Source organism: Lycium barbarum, chromosome 5 (assembly GCF_019175385.1).
Source record: "Lycium barbarum isolate Lr01 chromosome 5, ASM1917538v2, whole genome shotgun sequence".
NCBI lineage: Eukaryota > Viridiplantae > Streptophyta > Magnoliopsida > Solanales > Solanaceae > Lycium > Lycium barbarum.
The window spans coordinates 16042561-16048900 of record NC_083341.1 but is presented as its reverse complement, the minus strand read 5'-3'; positions in this window follow the sequence as shown (position 1 = coordinate 16048900).

Sequence of the window (6340 nt, the reverse complement as noted above, 5' to 3'; positions counted from 1 at the left end):
TATTTGTATCATCACTCGTTATGTGTCTTGTTATGATACTAATGTTAGGTTTCAACATTCATTCATACATTATTGGGTCACGTTCATACGCGAGAGCTATCTGGCCTTCCCCTACGTGAGTGTCGTGATTAGCTACCCATATGCTCGTATGGGCTATTGTTTGCTGGGGAGATAGGTTAACACTCCCTCGGCCCTTTTCGTGTTGCAGATCTCACGTACGCAGGGCTATTATGTGTACCTTAATTTCTATTACAATTTAACTAGTACCTTAAAGTTCCAATTTCAGTTATTTTCTTACATGTTTAGCTTACAGTTTAAGTCTTAAGTCTATTAGTATTAGTTTTCAAACCTTGAATTGTTTACATGCTTTATGTGAATTTGTTTTCTTTGGTTACATTTATCCCAAAAGCTCTCGTTCTACCTTCTTAGGAGGTAGCCTATGAAACCTATTGGATATCTTTCAGAGATCCTTAGCATGTCTAGGCATGTCACGTCGTGTGACAGGTGTTAAGTATGCATGTGACTAGGAAACGGTTTGGACATGATTTGAAATCATGAGATGAAATCATGATTTGAAATCATGTTTGGACATGCAATTTGGATTTCTTAAGTTGTATTTTTTCTTATAAACATAAAAATTCATAAGTTGTGAAAATTATCAAAATATTCTCAATTCTTATACAATCTTACAAAATGAGCAAGTCATAATTCATAACAAAATTAATACGCTTCTAGAAGGCCTTTCTAAAAAATACAACATCAATTTATCAAACTTTAGTTCAATAAAAAAGAAAATTTAACATGAATAGTAATGTAACTACTCTTTATTATAATCCTCCCACATGGCAGATATAAATAAAAGTTAGTAAATGATTGACGGGAGTAATTGTTAAAAATATCTACCAACTTATAAATTTATTTTTACAAAATATAAACTTATTAATCAAATTTTATATTTAAAAAATTTAAAATTATAATTTAAAATCATGAAATGAAATACATATCTAAATACTGATTTCTTCTCGTGATTTTAAATTGCATGTCCAAATGCGTACTAGACATAAATGGTCTAGCCTCAATTGACGTGCTCATTCACCCCATAGTTTTAAATTGTGTAATTGCTTTTAAACTAAGAGCCCGTTTGGATTGGCTTATAAGTTGCCTATAAGCTGTTTTCAGTTTTTTTAAGTGTTTGGCTGGTCAGTTTAAAGTCATTTTGTGCTTAAAATAAGCTCAAAAAATTAATTGGACCCGTTTGACTTAGCTTATAGCTTATCTAAAGCAGCTTATAAGTTGAAAACAGCTTATAAGCCAAAAAAAAAATAAGTTGGACTACCTCAATTTATTTATTTTTAGCTTATAAGCTGGAAACAACTTATAAGCTGCTTTTTTTAAGCCCATCCAAACAGGCTCTAAAGCTGCTAGAAATGATTCGACTTTATCTTCTAAATTAAGCCGTAAAAAAAGCATATTAGTTGTCATATTTGGATATTAATCTAATGAAGAACCTGACTAGCTAGTAATCAGACAATTTGAGGATGTTTGGATGGGATGACCTTATGCCTATAAGCTACAAACAGCTTATAAGTTAAAAAAATAAGTTGGGGTAATCTAATTTTTTTTTTTTGACTTATAAGCTGTTTTCAGCTTATAAGCTGCTTTACATAAGTTAAGTCAAATGGGCCCAATTATTTTTTTGAGCTTATTTTAAGCATAAAATGACTTTAAGCTGGCCAGCCAAACACTCAAAAAAAACTGAAAACAGCTTATAAGCAACTTATAAGTCAATCCAAACGGGCTCAAAGCCAAAACTAGATCCAAAATATATTTAAAACTAATGTCCCACCTGACACATGGAATGGTACCCTCTCTATTCCTTTCTATTCTTTATTTTAGTCAAAAGTCATAGATAGCCCTTAAATTTTGTCACATTTTTTTTTGGTATCTAAATCGAGTACCTATTGGGTATCTAAATCAGTTCGAATTCGATCCCATTAAATACTTTTTTCACAATAATCAGCAAAATTAGGAGAGTGTCTTACACTCTCCATGGTGTGACAACTTTTTCAAATGAAAACATGACACGTGACGGCAGGATCGATCATAATAATTAAAAATAAATTATACAACATCCCCCCCCCCCCCCCCTCCCCCTCATTTTCATCTCCGGCCGCTGCTCCCCCACCACTGGCCGCCGCACCACCACCCCCAACCGCCGTCCCCCCACCCCCAGCAGCCTACCTCACCAACAATTATTCCCCTTTTCTTCCTTCATTTAGGTCCACCAATGTCTTTCTAAGACACACTCCTCCTTTCTTATCTCTTTCTTTCCCCTCTCCTTAGGATTCCTTTTTACTTCTTCACCGTCGAATTCGGCGACGGCCACCGCTGGGCCACCACTAAAATTATGGTCCTTCAATCTTTAAAATTCTTACTAAATATAAGTTAATCAATGAAAGGTGAGAATGCATACTTCATAAAAAAAAAAAAAAAGGTACTAACAGTGGTGAGTCTCCATTTTTTTTCGGTGAACAAGATGGTGATGGTGCTTTTTAGATTTAGAAAAAATAAAGAAAATGGTGATCAAAAGAAACATCTGATTCACAAATTATTTTTATAGAAAGAATCAAAAGAAACAAAAAAAAATTGAAGAAGAGAAGCAGTGGTGGAGAAGACGAAGAGGGGTGAGGGGAGTTGGCTGACGGGCTGTCCAGTTTTTAGTTTTTTTATTTATTTATTTAATTTAAGTCATATTTTAAAAGAGGTAAGCTTTCAACCAAACAAAAAAAAAAATAGTATTGAAGAGTACTTCACGTGCCCAAGGAGAGTGCATTTCACTTTTTTTACCACATCAGCAAAAAGTATTTATGTGTATAAATTCGGACTGGTTTAGGTACCCAATAGATACAAACCTCGGTTTAGGTACCCTAAAAAAAAATGTGGCAAAGTTTAGGGGGCTATCTATGACTTTTACCTTTATTTTATATAGACAACTACGTGGAGTACAACAAACAAATAAATCATATTGGCTGCTGGTTGCTGGCTGAATTGCAAACCAAGCTTTCGATGAATTGTGTGATAAACAAGCAATTGGTCTGATAATGTTGTTCTTGCTAAATTATATAAGCAGAAAATGTCTCATGATCAATAAAAATTTAGTATATAAAACTGGCACTATTACATAAGAGGCGGTTCTAAAATTTGAAGGTTAGAGTTAAAAGCTTATATGGTCACTCAATTTTGGATAATTAGCCATCATAGTCACTCAACTTTATTCTGTTTTTCAAAAGTCACTCAACTTTGAGTAAATGACCTCTATAGTCACTCGACTTTGTTTTGTCTTCCAAAAGTCACTCAACTTTGGGTGATTGGCCTCCATAATCACTCAACTTTGGGTAATTGGCCTTCATAATCATTTTAGTCGAAAATATAATTTCCGGTACATAATTAGTGAAGTGACAGTTATAATTTTTTAAAATATCTTAAAAAATTTAAATCAATAATTATATTTATTTATTTATTTAGGATCCAATTCATCACAATTAGTGCATATAATACTAAAGTTTAGGATATCATTCATCATTAACACATACAAATAATGAACTTAGACAATATATCAAGTAATATTACAAGGCATAACACAACAAAAAATTCTCCATTTTCCCACTGAATTTCCCACGCCCAAAAAGTTCAGTGGCTATTACCCACTAATTATCAATGAAAAAAATTTAAATAGTAGTGTTTTCACACGGAAATACTATGAAGTTCCCCAGCGCTTCAATGGGAACCTGTTTCCTACCATGTGTTTTCCCGGTGAGCTAGTTCGGTGGGATTTTTTTTTTATACTACAAATTTCTCATTGAATGTCGATGAAAAAATCTTTTATTTCTAACAGTGTAAATAATAATAATAAAAATTATTCTAAGAATATAAAATTCTATCAAAGTAAACAAGTGAGCCATAAATTCAATTAGCCTAATTGTCAGCAATACTAACTGAAAGTTCATATTACCCAAAATTGAGTGATATTTAGAAGACAAAATAAACTTGAGTGATTATAGAGGCCATTTACCCAAAATTGAGTGATTTTTCGAAGACAAATAAGGTTGAATGACTATAATGGCCAATTACCCAAAGTTGAGTGATCATATAAGCTTTTAACTCTTGAAGTTTATGAGTTCTACAACGACTTCAAGAACAACATATTAATAATTGTGTTCACAGTTAAATATTTATAAATGGAGTATTTAGTATAATATTTATAAATATGTAGTCAAATATTTATAAAAATTACTTATTAGTTTTTGGTAAACGATCCCCTACTGAGATATGTCATGACAACCATGTTTTTGATTATTTTCAGGCCAGTTCATTTTAGGATGGCATTACACTAACCTTTCATTAACAAGTCATTTTCAAGAGATGTTTCTTTCTGCTTACTTTATTCAAAAAATTGGCCTGTCTTAATTTGCGGCAAACCTTGTTTATACCCCAAAGTCAAAATCTAAATCCTTTCTTGATATGCATATCACACACTATGATACGTGTACATTTTGATAAATATGCTTATCAACCACTCTATAACATGACAATTACATTTTCCATTACTTTAATTGTGAGAAATAAGAAACTTAGGAATCGAACTTATTAGTAGTATAAGATTCGGAGCCAAAGTTGCTCACGGAGCAAGGAAATAAATCAAACGTAGTGTATACTAATGTTTTAAGCGTTTACTTGCTTTTCGACCAAAAAAAAAAGTAGCAATTTGTTTTTTGGCAAATTGAATGATATATGTCATTGATTATGTGGATCGCTATCATAAAACGAGATGAAGGAGATGTTGACTAAAAACTCGGACGATTTACACAAATGTCCATTTTTAGGCTATTATTTAGGTTTTAATCCCTTTTGAGTTTTCAAAAAAATTGTACAATTATATATAAGCCATTGAGACTAATAAAATTTTAGACCGTCATCTAATGTCTACAATTCTTTTACAGAAGAAATTGCATGGTTTGCCCTTCAAATGGGCTGGTCTTAATTTTTGTCCTTCGGCAATCAAAGTTATGCCTATGGGGACATAAGTTTTTTAAGGGAAAAATAGAACAAACACAATATCAACAACTTGACTGTCTATATTAGTTAACTAGAAAGAGTTACAAACAACTGGAAATTGTAGTGAAACAACAAAGGAATAAGAAGATACAAGAAGAGATGAGAAGAGAAATTCAGAAAAGATAGATGAGAAGCAGAAATACAATGCAACAATAGCCTATCCTAACTATTCCTAGAGATAGTTACTTATAGCAGTTTTCTGATACTCCAACTGCTGTATATTACGCATTTCCCCACTACATTCGGTTAACCCGGCTGCACTACAAAATCAGTTAATCTTTTAGATGACATTTTCACACGGTTACTCCTTCTAGGTTGAATAAGATTACTCTTATCTCCAGTGTTCGCCCTACTGTCCTCCACGTCATCAATATCATTCATAACAATACTTCCCTCCTATGAAAGAACCTTGTCCTCAAGGTTTGGGGAAGACTCAACCCACTGTTCAGCAAAATCAGTTAGACTTAATGGGGTAATATGTTGCTCTGGTTCTCCAACACATCGCTTTAATATCGAAACATGAAAAACAGGATGAATTCGAACCGTGTTCGGTAAATCTAACTTGTATGCCACTTGACCAATGCATTTAAGGACTTGGAAAGGTCCAAAATAACGCCTGCCCAGCTTTGGATGTTGTTGCAGGCGCAAAGTGTTTTGACGACATGGCTTAAGCTTGACAAACACTCAGTCCCCCATAGCAAACTCAAGCTCGGTACGATGTTTGTCCACCAACTTCTTCATGCGAGCCTGTGCCTTAATCAAATTGAGCTTTAACAGTACCAAAATCTCATCCCTATCCAGAAAATAATTTTCCACCAGCTCGCTAGGACTGTTATCCTTGATGTAATGAGCTATAGTAGGAGGTTTTCTCCCATAAAGAGCCTGAAAGGGAGTCATACCTGTCGAAGTTTGGTGCGAAGTGTTATACCAGTACTCGGCCCAAGATAACATGAAAACCCAGCGGTGTGGAGAATCAGTGACATAGCAACGAAGATACTGTTCCACGCATTTTTTAAGGGCCTCAGATTGTGGATGGTAAGCGGTACTCATTGCCAAAGAAGTGCCCTGCAAACAATTGATTTCCTGCCAAAAGATGTGCAAGAACCTAGGATCACGATCAGTTAATATGGTTCTTGGTGGCCCATGAAGACGAATAATTCTCACCACAACGGCTTCAGCAACAGTTTGTGTGGAAAAAGTGGAAGGCAAAGGAATGAAGTGACCA